Below are 16428 nucleotides of genomic sequence, written 5' to 3'. Positions count from 1 at the left end.
AGCCGTCAAAATACGCAACCCTCGGGGGATACGATTAACATCAATGTAACGTTGGAGAGATTTCGACTCCCACCATTTACTTTGCTCACTTCGTAGTTTTTTCTCTAAAATTCTGAATTTCTCTTTTAGTGAATTGTCCTGTGTGACCACATCCGTGGTATGACCGTTACGAATGGTTGCAGGCAACAGAAGGCTGTCAGAAAACATGGACAGTGCTGCAGCCTCCCGTTCGCGCACGCTGTCCGCCGTCATGCTCAATTACGGGCTTAATTAGTATGCGTATGGGGGTCAATACGATTTCAAGTGTTTTCAACCGCAATCACCCACCGCTGCACATAAACTCACAATTTCTCGATACCTCAATGGGTTTTCAACGAAGTCTCCGGTCCTTCCCGTGTCGTGTCGTCCGATCACGGCTGGGGAGAGCCTCCTCCGTCACAGTCCGTTGCAGTCCGTATCCACAGTTCTGCCGAGAGTGGTATCAGGGGGGTCAGGCGCCAACTCTTCTTTCCGGGAGTAAGCACATCCGGGTAAAACCTGGAAACAGTTTCACTTCCAACGCCGACCAATTCGTTGAGAGGGTTCCGTGTGAAGGTCGAGTGAAACCAAAAAACGACCAAATATATCTTGATTACCGCTTTCACCAGCCTCGATAATCTTTCAGATGCTTGCGAAGTAAGTACACAAACCAAATTAGAGTGCAAAATCAATTTATTTGCCCAGGGCGACGGCCATAATGTTTCGGCTCCTCAGAGCCTTGCTCACATGACAGCGTTATACTCAAAGTGCCAAAGATTTAAAGTGCTAGTGCTAATTACTGATGTCGTCACATGGGGGAGTCATCATTGACATAGAAGAAATACTTGCGCAGTATTAGTTGTGAAACCACATAGTTATGCCAATGGCCACAAAATATACAATATATGTTAAATACTGACAAATGCAAAACATATATACATAAAAAAAGTGTATATATATATATATATATATATATATATATATATATATATATATATATATATATATATATTCACTGAAAAAACCATGGGTTTCACACACGTTATAGTTAGGAATTAGCATTTAAAAAACCTTAGAAATTCAATGAACAAACCAAAGGTTTCACACATGTTATAGTTAGCTGGACATTTCACTCGTAAAAAACCATTGAAATTCCCCCGTTATAGTTGGTTCAGCTAACTATAACTCGCGCGCCCGCAATGCACTGCTGATGACGTCACATATTACATCACTCATGACATGGTCAGTGACATCACTCATGACATCACTGATGACATCTCAAATGACATCACTGATGACATCATTCAGAGAATGTGTGTTTTTCAGAAAATTACATATGTTTTATATATGTATATCTCAAGGTCGATGGAAGAATAAATGGGTATATAAGTGTCTAAATGGATGAATTGTTTTTGAAAAATTGATTGTATAACTGACTGATTAAGTGTATCTTAGTGAATACATGGCTTAGTGAGTAATGTTTAAATATGTAAATATCTGTATCAGTCTCTCACTTTGTGTATAAGTGGCTGCATGGGTTGGTGAGTAGCTACATGGGTGTCTATATAGGTTATTAGTTGGTTTTTTGAGTATCAGTGTCTGATGTCTGTATGGTTCGGTGGGGGGTATTACGTAGTGCATAGGTGCATGAATGAGTGACTCACTCTTTGTATGTGTTGAAGACAGCATGTGTGCAGGACTCTATGGGTGAATGAGTGTGTGCATGGGTGTGTTAGTGAGTGAATGACTGTCTCAATAGTGTCTCTATGAGTAACTACATATGTTTTAAACTAGTATATGTGACAATTGGTGTATATAAGCGAGTATATGTGAGAGTGAGAGATTGGAAGAGTTCCTGTATGAATAAGTATGTGTTTTATAAGTGATTGTTTAAAAGACTAAGTATGTGTAAGTTTCTGTAGAAGTAAGTGTGGCGGTGTGTGTAGAACTGTATATGCAAGTAAATGTATGTTTGATTCTTTATTAGCATGAGTGACTATGTGTGTGAGTACCTCTATGGATGAGTGGCATTGTGTAACAGGATGTATACGTGTATGAGTACATATGATGAGTGAGTACATGTATGAGTGACTGTACAGGACTGTTGGTGAATGAGTGGATGTGTATGTGGATCTTAGAATTACTGAATAGGTTGTTGTAACTGGTATTGGTATGTCCATTGTTTTTAAAATTTTAATTTCTATTTTTGAATGTGTGTATCAAAGGTTATATTAGGGGCAGAGGTGGTCTGCCACTCTATCACAAGGATGATGTCATCAGTGATGTCATCAGTGATGTCATTTGAGATGTCATGAGTGATGTCATGAGTGATGTCACTGACCATGTCATGAGTGATGTAATATGTGACGTCATCAGCAGTGCATTGTGGGCGCGCGAGTTATAGTTAGCTGAACTAACTATAACGGGGGAATTTCAATGGTTTTTTACGAGTGAAATGTCCAGCTAACTATAACATGTGTGAAACCTTTGGTTTTTTCATTGAATTTCTAAGGTTTTTTAAATGCTAATTCCTAACTATAACGTGTGTGAAACCCATGGTTTTTTCAGTGAATTTGCAAGGTTTTTTAAATGCTAATTCCTAACTATGACGTGTGTGAAACCCATGGTTTTTTCAGTGAATTTGCAAGGTTTTTTAAATGCTAATTTTTTTATTTTCTTCTATTTTTTAAACATATATTTTTTTTAATTTTCTATCCTTTTTTTAAGACTATGGTTAAATTTTTAAAATTCTATAATATGTTTTTTTAAAAATATTTTATAAAATAAACAGGTAAAATTTATTAGCAATACATTTTTTCCTTTTTTTTTTATTTTTTTTTTAGTACGCGTACCGTAAGCTTACGGTAAGCGTACGGTTTACGCAATGCCCGTAATTTATCTACGCTGTTTGCGTATAGTTACGCAATTTGCGTAGCCGCGCGTACTCCGCGTGGGATGCGTACGCATGTACGCTACACGCGCACGTTACGCGGAAGTGTCGGGTAGTGACTGTTATGCGCATGCGCGCAAGCGCGTGTCTTTTTTACGCGCATGCGTACTTTTGCCGTAAGTGCACCGTAAGCGTACCGTAAGCGTACGGTAGGTCATGTGATCATGAAACACAACTTTTGATTGGTTGAAACTACTTTCAGTTCTAGAACTCTCCTACACCACACCCATTCCCCTCATTTCTGCTTGTGATCCCTTAGGAGAAGGAGCTGGGTTGTCTTTGTGATACGATGGCAGAACAGAAGAGCCCTTCTGAGAGTGAGGCTAGCACTAGCAGCACTACCTTGAGGCAGAGAGCGAGGAAACAAAAGACCTCTTATGTATGGGATTATTTTACTTTTCCTGAAGGCCAGCAAAAGGTAAATGCACCCTTAGTGACTTGCAAGCTGTGTCAGCGTGTACTTTCAAGAGGTAATCCTGACAGGAAGTATTCCTTTGGGAATCATACCATGATGAGGCACCTCAAGGATGTACACAAAAGGACACATGCTCGACTTACCGGAGGTAACCCTTCAGTAAGTCAACCAAGCACATCCACAGCAGCTCAGCCTGGACCATCATCTGCAGGGCTGAGTCCTTCTTCTGCAGGTCAGGTGAGCCCTTCATCTGTGGGGGAAGCATCTCCTTTTGCTGGCCCTCTGGAAATTAACCCTCGATTTCTGAGGGTTGATATTCGATGCGCCTCTTGTCATGATCTAATTTGTCATAGGGAGACCAGTGTTTCCCTAGTGAACCTCAAAATAGATCAGCACACTTGTCGCAGAGACTAATTTTCCCAATCTTTCTTTCCTCTGTCCCTGCATGAACACAACGGCTCTTTTAAGAGCCAACCTTATCTTTCATCTTTTTTTTATATATGTTTTTAAAAACTTTTTTTTTTTTTTTTTTTACCGTACGCGTACGGTGCGCGTATTTTTTTTTTTTTTTAAAAAACACTAAAAATCAATTATCACATTACAAGGTCTTTGAGAGACTACAATTATTATTATTGACTTACCATACCCACTCAAAAAAATATTTATTCAGTTGTTTTTTAAAAAAATTGCTTTAAAAATGGTTCTAGTTTTCGAAAATTTTCTATATCAATCTGAAAAAAAAGAAAAAAGTATTAATATTTTTAAAACATTTTATAATACAGTACACATATTTACATATTTATCAAAAAATATTTTTGCCTTATTTTTGCTGTTTTCAGAATATATTGCATTTCACTATAAATTGTGAAAGCAATTGCATTCATCATTTTACAGCGGGCAAAAAAAAATAACAATCTCAAAGATTGTATTAAAAAAGCCCAGAATCTCTTTTTACTTAAACTTAACATTATAGAAATGCATAATATTCTAAAAAAATATCATCTAATATCAATACTTATTTCTTTAAAATACCGTCTGATATGTTTGTTTAAGAAGTATAATAACAGACCACCACCATGTGTATCCTGGGTGACTGCCTACACTCCAGCAAGGGCAACCAGCCTTAGTGATGCTGAATGTATTTGCATTACAGACTGAAACCTCAAACCCCACTCGCTTGTAAATACTGTGCATGATTATACATGGAAAGGAGCTGGGTGTGTGCTAAGAGTCTGCTTCTGCACCAAAAAATCGCTCCCCCTTTTTCCTACTAATGCAACTGTTAAATCACCAGAGCAAAACGCAATAAATCTCTGCCTGTAATTCCTATTTGCACACAGAGTCATGTTTTCACATTAGTCACAAAACGAAATTTCTTTGCCAATTTGAATGCACACTTACTGCTCTTTTTTTTTGGCCAGTGATAATCACTTTTACAGACTGACACATTATGAATCCACTTTTCAGATTTTTTTAAATGCACATGTCCAAACTGCTTTTTCAGACCACCACCATGTGTATCCTGGGTGACTGCCTACACTCCAGCAAGGGCAACCAGCCTTAGTGATGCTGAATGTCTTTGCATTACAGACTGAAACCTCAAACCCCACTCGCTTGTAAATACTGTGCATGATTATACATGGAAAGGAGCTGGGTGTGTGCTAAGAGTCTGCTTCTGCACCAAAAAATCGCTCCCCCTTTTTCCTACTAATGCAACTGTGAAATCACCAGAGCAAAACGCAATAAATCTCTGCCTGTAATTCCTATTTGCACACAGAGTCATGTTTTCACATTAGTCACAAAACGAAATTTCTTTGCCAATTTGAATGCACACTTACTGCTCTTTTTTTTTGGCAAGTGATAATCACTTTTACAGACTGACACATTATGAATCCACTTTTCAGATTTTTTTAAATGCCCATGTCCAGACTGCTTTTTCAGACCACCACCATGTGTATCCTGGGTGACTGCCTACACTCCAGCAAGGGCAACCAGCCTTAGTGATGCTGAATGTATTTGCATTACAGACTGAAACCTCAAACCCCACTCGCTTGTAAATACTGTGCATGATTATACATGGAAAGGAGCTGGGTGTGTGCTAAGAGTCTGCTTCTGCACCAAAAAATCGCTCCCCCTTTTTCCTACTAATGCAACTGTGAAATCACCAGAGCAAAACGCAATAAATCTCTGCCTGTAATTCCTATTTGCACACAGAGTCATGTTTTCACATTAGTCACAAAACGAAATTTCTTTGCCAATTTGAATGCACACTTACTGCTCTTTTTTTTTGGCAAGTGATAATCACTTTTACAGACTGACACATTATGAATCCACTTTTCAGATTTTTTTAAATGCACATGTCCAAACTGCTTTTTCAGACCACCACCATGTGTATCCTGGGTGACTGCCTACACTCCAGCAAGGGCAACCAGCCTTAGTGATGCTGAATGTATTTGCATTACAGACTGAAACCTCAAACCCCACTCGCGTGTAAATACTGTGCATGATTATACATGGAAAGGAGCTGGGTGTGTGCTAAGAGTCTGCGTCTGCACCAAAAAATCGCTCCCCCTTTTTCCTACTAATGCAACTGTGAAATCACCAGAGTTGTACACAATAAATCTCTGCCTATATTTCCCAACATGTGTAACCTGGGTGACTGCCTACATTACACCAAGGGCAACCAGCCTTAGTGATTCTGAATGTATTTGCATTACTGAGTCCAACCTCAAACCCTTAAACTATTCATTTTTTATACCAATACACCTTAATTTATCGTGAAAACATAGTCCATATTATTTTACATGTTCCTCACATTTAAATTTCTCCCAAAACAGAAAATAATAAACGCAACTTCGACAAAAAGAATTACATTTCTATTATTCATTTCTTAATTTACCATATACATCCCCTCTCAAACTCTAACCTCACCTTTAAAATTAGTTAGTTGTGAAAGAAATGTGGCACTCAAACAGCAGATTATCAGAGCCAGGATCTCTGTTCTCTACACCTCTCTCCTCTCAGCAGAACCAGATAATGGCAAAGTTTCCCTCTATTTTTCCACACATATACATGTAAGTTTCAAATCTCAGTGCTTGTGAGGAAATATGAATTTTGTGATCAGTTATGTCCCCTATCGTAGACCCCAACGGCTCCATGTGCATGCTATAAGTACATGTATGTTCCCTCCAGATCCAGTTTTGAAGACGCAAATACATGTGCGTCCACCGTCAACATGTCCTCTTTCAGATCCGCCATGAATGGGTCAGATATTCCATTCCTAAGTATGAAAGGCCACCGACTTTATGTGGTTCACTTTCCACATTTTACAGATTCAGGCGAGTAGGCCCTGAATTCTGTCATCAAGCCTTTTCCTGCCTTCTGCCTCTGAAAGCTCCAGTCTGAGCCTGCATCTGTATCCATGAACTTTGTCCTACTCCCTGCGCGGCTAACGGTGTCTGATCCAGCCTGTTGCCTGCCAAAAACTGTATTTCACCTTCAAGATTATCTGCTCCGCTCCTCATCCGATACATTCCTGTCTAGTAGTTTAGGTAAACATTCCTCCAGCTACCGTGCAAAGGGCCAGGCCTCGCTGTCCACATGCAAGTAATTCATAGCCCCGTTACCATGCAATATTCCTACCCCCTCGCATCTCATGTAGACACTTAGACGCTTGTACACGCACTAACAGTCAGTATAGAATAGATTCTATCCTAGAGACCTTTCCTTTTGGATAACACAGTTCTTTAAACATAGGATATTAGATATGATTTGGGATTAGGTTGACATGAACCCCAGACTTCTGTCTCCACATGTAGAGCTAAATGTCAAGTCCCCTTCACCCTCTAGTTGCACGTCAATCACACGTCATGCGGCTGCGCGCGCATCTCTGCCAAATATTTCTGCTGACATTACAGGATTCTCTTATGGATCCACCCACTTGTGACATCATGTATAATGACGTTTATTAAATTACGCCCATATGTCCGCCTTTATTATTTACGTATGCATATTTTATCTGTATTATCAGCTGTTACGCCTCCTGCATCTGTTTCACTGTAATGCATTTCCTATAAAACTAATTATCTGTCAATAATGTATGCCCTTCCTTCCTGAACTTTCGTGGTGATGGAATAGAAGCCTGCAATTCGAATTGTATTCCTTTGTATAGGAATAAAGCCTTTTAGAACCTCTAATACCACGGATTCTGCCTCTTATATTTACTGAGTTATTCTTACTAGACTTTACCGCATAAAAAATAGTACCGGTAATGAAATATTTACCACATAAATTGGCGCCCGAACAGGGACACTTTCTCATCTCACGCGCCGGCGGTGCGTTGCAGGCCCGGTCTCCTGCCACAGCTGAACGGACAAAAACGCGTACCTGCAGGATTTCCTGTATCTCCCTCCGGCCAAGCGGGGGCGACTGAGGCTGCGATCAACACCCAGACGAGGCGGTGAGAAGTGCGAAGTATCCCGACCAGAGCCTAGCTGAGAGAGCAAGATCCGAGGTATACAGAGGCCCACCAGGTTCCGAAGTTCCGAGCCCAGTCGAGTCGAGTCCAGTCCGGTCCAGTTTCAGTTCCGTTCCGAGGCCTTCCGTTCCGAGCTACCCGGTGAGTACCATTACCGGGGAGGCAGTTAACGTGCACATAGTCTGTGCCGGTCAAGACGGGTTTGGGTACACAAATCCGGTCTGCACTGTTTCAGCAGTGTATCTGTACTGTTCAGCAGTATATATAGTATGTCTTGCATAGAAATAAGTATTATCTAGTGTCAGTATTATGTCGGTAACTAGTTTTCTATTAGTTATCATCATTCGTTAAACTGTTAAATGTTAAATGTTTTAATACGTTCTATATATTGTGGTGTGAATGACTGTTCATTATTGTGTTTATTCTATAAAGTGTGTTCTAGTAATAAGGTCTAAAAATGCCGCTCTTTTCGAAACTAAGACAGATCAAAACCAGAAAAGGGGTACTCGAAGAAGCTGTTCCCATCCCACCTAGGGACACTCCAGGGTACTTTATGTATCATAAACATGGCCTAGATGCCGTATTATTTCTTGATTTATGGGTGGACTACACCAAGGATTTGCCAGAAAATCAGAGATGGCCCGCAGCGGGGACCTGGGATGCAGATTGCATCATGAGAGTAGAAGAAGAATTATGGAAAAAGAAAGCCAGACAGTCACAGAAAGATGCCATTGAATTATGGCGTAAAGAATCATATAGACGTACAGAAAAAGCACTCAGACAGGAAGAGAAAGGTAGAGAGAATTCAAATAACACTCGAGAAAATCTATTACTTGAGGAAGGTACCCGAGTAAAATCAGAGCAAGTAGATAGACAAAGAAACACTCTTATGAATGGTATGTATCCTCTTCTGGCCGAAGGGTTACCTAAGGCTATCCCGGAAATACCAAAAGACTTAACTCCTCCATTGCTCCCGATAAAAGCACATCCCAAAACACATCCCAAAACAGCAAAGGACGTTTTCCTTTCCTCCTATTTAGATGACGTAGCTCCCGAGTATGCTAATGCCATACCACACACACCGCTTGCCGATGGTGTTCAACACCAAGAGCATCCGTCTGTATCCCCGCAACTACAAACTCCTACACAAGTTCCCACAGGTCCGTCCGTTTCTACAGTTTTTCCCACATCTACAATCTCTATCCTACGTCCAACGAATCCTTTCGTGCCCAGCACCTCAGAGGGTGCTACAGGAGGTACGACAGACATGTTTGCCACACCGCCGCGAAATAAACAGACCCTTAGAGATTTAGCACTCCAACGTACACCCCAACTAGCGACATCCGACATGTTTAAAGAACAGCTTGTGGATTGTAGATACGACCCAGTACCAGGTAGACAGGACAAATTGCTCATATCATCACTACGTATACGACGAGCTACATTGTATTTAATGACGATACCAGGAATGGTTGAACACCTAGACGATATATATCGCTTTGTCCAAACAGGGCGAGGTCCAGAAAGTATTAACGAAGCTATGGAATACCAGAAAGTGGATGTACAAAGACAACTACTACGTTTCTTCATAAATTGCGTGATTAGGAACCAAGACAGGCCTGGGGCAGATCACGATACCATGCAAAGACTTGCCAAATGGGGTCAGAACATATCAGAAGAGAAACATGATAGACAGGCGTGTATAATCGCCATGTGTCGAAAGATCCGCAAGGAAGTAGAACGAATACATAAAGAAAGACGAGAAACAGACAGAGTAGAATCAGAAGAAGAGGAGGAGCAAGAATCAGAACAATTAGAAACGATAGCTTATGTAGGTAGAGGAAGACCCCATAATAATACTAGAGGTTTTAATGACCCGATACGTCCGATACGTCCAGAATATAATCGACATTTTCAAACCCCTATGTTAAATACAAAGTCCCCCGAACACCTATTCCAAGCCGCTGATAAATTACTCCGAGATCGAAGGGGGTACCATATGCTCGATTCCATGGACGAACAAGAATTAGCCAGGTCAGCAGTACAATGGGCTGACAGTCCCAGCGAATACAATGATGATGTACTTGCACACACGTTTCTGAATCTTGACCCATACGAACAGCGTTTAGCTAGTATATACATGATTCAACACCTCCTTATATTATATAAAAGCCAACACTCCGATCCAGGACCCTTACCTGACATATTGACAGAACTACTCACGAATATATGGAGAGGGTCAGGTACTGATTTGATTAAAGAAATTCTAGAATTCCGAAACCAATATTTAACTTTCGTATGCCCAGAACACGTTCCAGTTCCCATCATGGGAAGAAAAATGTATCACATAGATAGACAGAACCCGTTACGCGAAGTACACCCAATCAGAGGTGACGGTAATAACTTTACACGCGTGTTTGTGTACACGCCTATAACTAAACTGGAATTATTAGAAATGAAGAAAGTAGTACCCAGCCATGACAAGGACCCAGCAGGTTTCCACCGTGAGATAAAAGACATGTTACTCATGGGAGAGTATACCTACCCCGACATTATGAAAATATTAAAAGTCCTATTACCCGCCGGTGTTTACGAGAAACTCAAAGAAAAGGAATGGGAGGTGGGAGACCAAAAGATAGATTGGACAGCATTAGAAAACGAAGAAAGGGCCCGAGCTGCAGGAGCAGGGCTTGGGGAAAAGACTACAGCACTAGCAGGGCTACTAGTGCAGGTACTGCCACGTTTATTAACTACGAAAAAGGAAGACTGGGGTGCAATATCAGCCTGTAAACAAAAGCCAGATGAAGACACTAGTGATTTCTATTCCCGATTTGAAAAATGTTTTGGTATAAATAGTGGCATAAAAGCCAGTAGTGAATCATATCCACATCTGTTTGTGACAAAATTAGTTGAAAATTCTCTGCTGCAAGTCAAGAATAGAGTATTAAAATTCGAAAGTACCTGGCAAGGTAATACCCCATCACAGATGTTACAGATGTTACAATATCACCACAATAGAATTAGAGAAGAACAAGAACACGAACAAAGACGTATGAAAGATACAAAAATGAAAATGCTTGTTGCACAGTCAGTTCCAGCTGATGGTCATCAAAAGGGTGATTCCGTAGGTCCAACGAAAGGGACATGCAACTATTGTAAACAACAAGGTCATTATATACACGATTGTCCAGTCCTGAAACATAATATTGCCACAGGTAGAACCCAGGAAAGACCACGTCCACCTAGACAGGATCAGAATCAACAACAAATCCCTCAGCATGCACAACCTAGGTTAGTTCCGCAACAGGCAGCTCCACAACAGATCGTAGCACCACCACAAGCGCAGCCTATTGCTGCAACACAAGCAACAACACAACAGATGTATCAGTATGCACAAGCAGATTATCCCGATTATCAGCGATATACATGAAATAGCCTAGAGAGGGAAGTTGGCTTACCCCTTATTGAGGTTCCTGTAGACCAAGAGGGACCTTATGTACATAGTGAACTATTAGGGGAAGACAGAAAGTTTTTACTTGATACAGGGGCAAGCAGAACAACTATAAGACGCAAAGAAGTTCCAGGGGCACCCCTCTCAGGCTCACAGAATATTTCCCTTGGATTCTCAGGAAAACCTATCATTAATGAAGTAACACAACCTCTTCCATTGACGGTTGGTCCATTAACACGTACTACAGATTTATTGCTTACTAAATCATGTCCAGAAAACTTGTTAGGTATAAAAACATTGAAAGCTCTAGGAGCCATAATATGTTGTTCTCCGGAAGGAGTACGACTATTTTTACGTGACTTTAAAGGTCACTACGTGTCCAGAGACATGGATCACCGACTGCAGAATTTACCTACACATTTATGGGCACAAGGCCCCACTGATGTTGGTTGCATGAATATTACACCATATCGTGTCACACTAAAAACAGGAGTAGTACTACCACGAATGCGACAATACAAGTTACCACCAGATGCTGTTGTGGCTTTGCTGCAAATCGTTGACGAGCTCATTGCACAAGGAGTGGTTGTCGAAACCGACTCCAATGTACGATTAGTTATTGATCTGCGCGAATTAAACAAATGTATTGTACCACAATACCCTGTGGTCCCAGATATCTCTTCATTACTAACAGCTATTGACTCAGAAGCAACGTTCTTCACTGTAATTGATCTCAAAAATGCTTTCTTTAGCGTCCCAATAGATCCGGAAAGTCAATATCTGTTCGGATTCAGTTTAAATGGACGAAGTTTTAAATTCACACGCGCACCTCAAGGATTTACAGAAAGCCCCAGCATCTATAGCCAAGCACTGAAACGAGAACTTGACAGTATCCACATGCCAGTTAACACTGCCTTGCTTCAATATGTCGATGATCTGCTGATCACCGCCCGAAGCGAACCTGAATGTGAAAAAGCGTCACTGACGGTTTTAAAATTTCTGGCCGACAAGGGGCACAAGGTGTCCCCTTCTAAGCTGCAATTCTGTGTCCAGCGAGTTGTTTACCTTGGGCACTCGCTGTCCAAGGAGGGAAGGCAGCTTACATCCGACCGCATCCAGTTAATTGCTAACATGTCAGCACCCAAGACACAAAAGGAGGTGCGGGCTTTTATAGGCCTCACTTCATACTGTAGGCAGTGGATCCCTCAATATGCATTTCTAGCAAAACCACTCATCCAGTTGACAACACAGGAGGCAGCCACATCGACTGTCCTCCCTTGGACTCAAGAACATACACACGCCTTTGAAAGCTTAAAGAAAGCTTTATGCCAAGCACCTGTTTTAGCAACACCATGTTACAGTAAACAGTTTACACTCTTTGTTACAGAACGCGAAGGTACTGCCTTGTCAGTACTCACTCAGGAACAAGCAGGATCACACAAACCATGTGCTTATTTCTCTAGTACATTAGATCCAGTAGCTCAGGCTCTTCCTGCGTGCCTGAAATCGGTGGCAGCAACAGCTTTAGCAATCAGACAAAGCGATGCCATAGTGTTAGGACACCAATTGACAGAACAAGTTCCACACGCAGTAGAGGTTCTTTTGAACCGCACACAAACACAACACTTGACTATAGCGAGACTCACTGGTTACGAATTAACATTGTTTCAGCCACACATAGAAATCAGACGTTGTAATACGTTAAATCCTGCCACACTGTTACCAGTAGGCGGAACAGATCCATTGGCACATGATTGTGTCGAAGTCATTACTATCACGACGAAACCCAGACAAGACTTGACAGATATCCCTTTGTCAGATCCAGACTTAACATTGTATGTAGATGGGTCATGTATGAGAACAAGTACAGGAGAGTTAGTGGCCGCTTACGCAGTCACAACAGACACTGAAGTCATTGAAACAAATTGTATTAACACTTTGTCAGCTCAAGCAGCAGAGCTCATCGCTCTGACACAAGCCTGTACTCAAGCCAAAAATAAGAAAGTCAACATATACACAGATTCACGTTATGCATTCGGAGTCGTCCATGACTTCGGCGTACTGTGGCGAGAGAGAGGTTATTTAACTTCTCACGGTGCCCACATCCAACACGGACCCCTCATTCAAGCCCTATTAGACGCGATTCATCTACCTACTGCAATATCGATTATGAAATGCAAAGCCCACACAAAAGTTACCGATATCATTTCTCAGGGTAATGACCTAGCTGACAGAACAGCTAAACAGACTGCTCAGAATCAGACTCATACAACTGACGCGACAAAGACAATAGTTCCGACACCAACACATTGCATGACAGTTAAGGATCCCGCCCTTGATGTAATTGACATACAGACACATGCTACACCAGAAGAAATAAAGAAATGGACTGAATTAGGAGGGATCCAAACGGATCAAGGATGGATGACGAAGGAAAAATCTATATGGTTTCTTCCCGACTCCATGGTTCAAGTCATCATTAACACAATACATAGTCCAGCGCACCTAGGAGAAAAAGCTATGCTAGACAGCATTCAACACATTTGGTTCAACAAACACTTGCGAGCAGCAGCTAAACAAAAAGTTCGTACCTGTATGATATGTTGTCAGTTTAATCCAGGTAAAAGCATCCCCGTAGAGCAGGGTGGATTTCAACCTCCCGACCATGCTTTTGAAGTCCTCCAGATGGATTATATCCAGATGGAACGATGTCGAGGATTCAAATATGTTCTCGTAGTTGTCTGTGCTCTTTCCCGTTGGACAGAAGCCCACCCGGTTTCAGATTACACTGCCCCGACTACTGCCAAACAGTTAGTCCGAGAATTCTTCCCACGGTACGGTTTACCACGTGTTGTCTACTCAGATAACGGCCAGCCGTTCTCCTCCGAACTGATGAAACATGTTTCCCTTTTGTTAGGCTACCAATGGAAATTCCACTGTGTCCGACATCCCGAGGCAGCAGGTCTCGTGGAACGCCATAATCAAACTCTGAAAATTAGATTGTCCAAAATATGTAGAGAAAAAGGTGTCGATTGGATAGTAGCCTTACCAGTTGCGCTCTTTTACATGAGAATGGTAGCACATTCTCGAACAGGACTATCCCCGTACGAGGTGATCTTCGGTAGACCACCAAATATGTGGGGGACGCCTATACCTCGCAAAATCACTGATGTTGACTGTAATATGCTGACAGATTACCTGGCTTCCTTGATGTCTGCACTACAATCTTGTCGTTCACAGGTAGCCGCAGCTTTTCCCGATAATACTGAGGTGAAGCCCCATGACGTGGTTCCTGGTGACCTGGTTCTGGTCCGGAATTTCGACCGGAAGACCCAACTGGAGCCTAGGTGGAAGTCACCGAAGCTTGTTCTACTAACTACAAGGACAACCGTGAAGATCGAGGGACGTAAAGGGTGGTTGCACTCGAGTCACATCAAGAAATTTTATGGACTACCATCCAGTGTGAATACTCAACCCTGTATTCCCTCACAGACAGACTCAAAGCTCCCCTTGGTTGAGCAGTCAAAACCAGAACTTTACAAACTAAAATTAAGGTCTAGCAAGTCAGACAATTTGATTGTTTAAGTCCTCTCCAAGGTGAATCGGTTGAATTTGTCTCTGACATGTATCCTCTAGACCGGAATAGAGAAAGAAATCAACAGATGCAGCTTAAAAAGCATGCGTATTGTAAATCACTTCGTAGTCACTGCACAGTAACATTATTAATGTTGTTTTTTCTAAGTCTTCGGATCATTATTTCCAGTATACTATTGCACATGTATTACCCTATTTTTAAGCGTGTTTACAATGTAACTGCAGAACATTCTTTTAGCGAATTACCTCCGCATGAGTTGTCCTATAGATTTGCGCTGCACAACAACACATTCATTAGTATGTTACATCATTCCCATCAGACCAGCAATGCCACAAATTGTTGGATATGTGGCCGACTCCCTCCCTATCAGAACTATAAGGGAGTTTTGCCCCTCTTTCCCTATCCGTTCACACACAATGGCTCCTGTGGAGCATGGTTTAGTTTGATTAATTCCCTAGATTCAAATTCCGCAGTTTATCAAGACAACTGGGTATGGGGAAACCTGAACTTAGTTTTGCTTAAAGTCTGCTACCCTAACAAGGAGGGACTTCCCAAAAGAACAGGAACTGATCTAGAAAATGAAGTATATGGATTAGGTAATTTTACACTTAACCTCATGATCCTGAACGTTGAATCTGAAGCTACACCAATCTTGCCCGCCATGTCAGTATTCCCAGTAAAAGGGGAATTATGTGTAAGAAAGAATGGTTCCATACACATGGGCCATAGTAAATGCACCACTGTAATAAAATTCAGTGATCAAGGCAAGTCTACATTTAGAGCTTCCCATCATTCCTACTTCATATGTGGCCAGACCGCATATATATGTCTACCTTTAGATTGGGATGGTTATGGTACCTGTTACATAGCATTCCTTCTGCCACCTGTTTTCCTAGCTCCTCCTGATTATCATAGAAATACCCATTTAGTACACAATAGACAGCAGAGCGATCTCCCAATTGTCGATTATACTGAAACAGCATGGGAACAATACACAGATTTCAATAAAGGTTTCTTTCCCTATATAGGTACAGTCACTAATAGTAAGCTGATACGTAGATTAACCAGAACCCTTGAAGCAGTAGTGAACGAAACTACTTCCGCCTTAGGCAATTTAACAGAAGAGCAGTCTGCTATGCGGATTGTTGTGCTTCAAAATCGTCTTGTCCTTGACGTCATCCTGGCCGATAGGGGCGGAGCTTGTAGGGTCATCGGATCAAGTTGCTGCATTTTCATACCAGAAAATTTGCCGTCAGTATATAAAGCCATAACCCGCCTTCATAAGATTATAAGCCAGATACACCAGAGTCCAGGCACCTGGACTTGGTCCGGTTGGTTCTGGGGCGTGTTGTCAGCCTGGGGATGGAGAATCCTATCCTTCCTAGGTATTGGCTTTCTCATACTATTCAGTTGCTGCTTATGTCTACAATGTGGGCCAGCGATTTGTGGTCTGTGTGCCACATCGTGTATCCCACATCCAAGTTTTCGTTCAAGATCCTGGAAGAAGAAAGAAGAACAAATG

Source organism: Triturus cristatus, chromosome 4_2 (genome assembly GCF_964204655.1).
Source record: "Triturus cristatus chromosome 4_2, aTriCri1.1, whole genome shotgun sequence".
Taxonomy (NCBI): domain Eukaryota; kingdom Metazoa; phylum Chordata; class Amphibia; order Caudata; family Salamandridae; genus Triturus; species Triturus cristatus.
The sequence above is the reverse complement of the archived record's forward strand: the minus strand, read 5'-3'. Positions refer to the sequence as shown.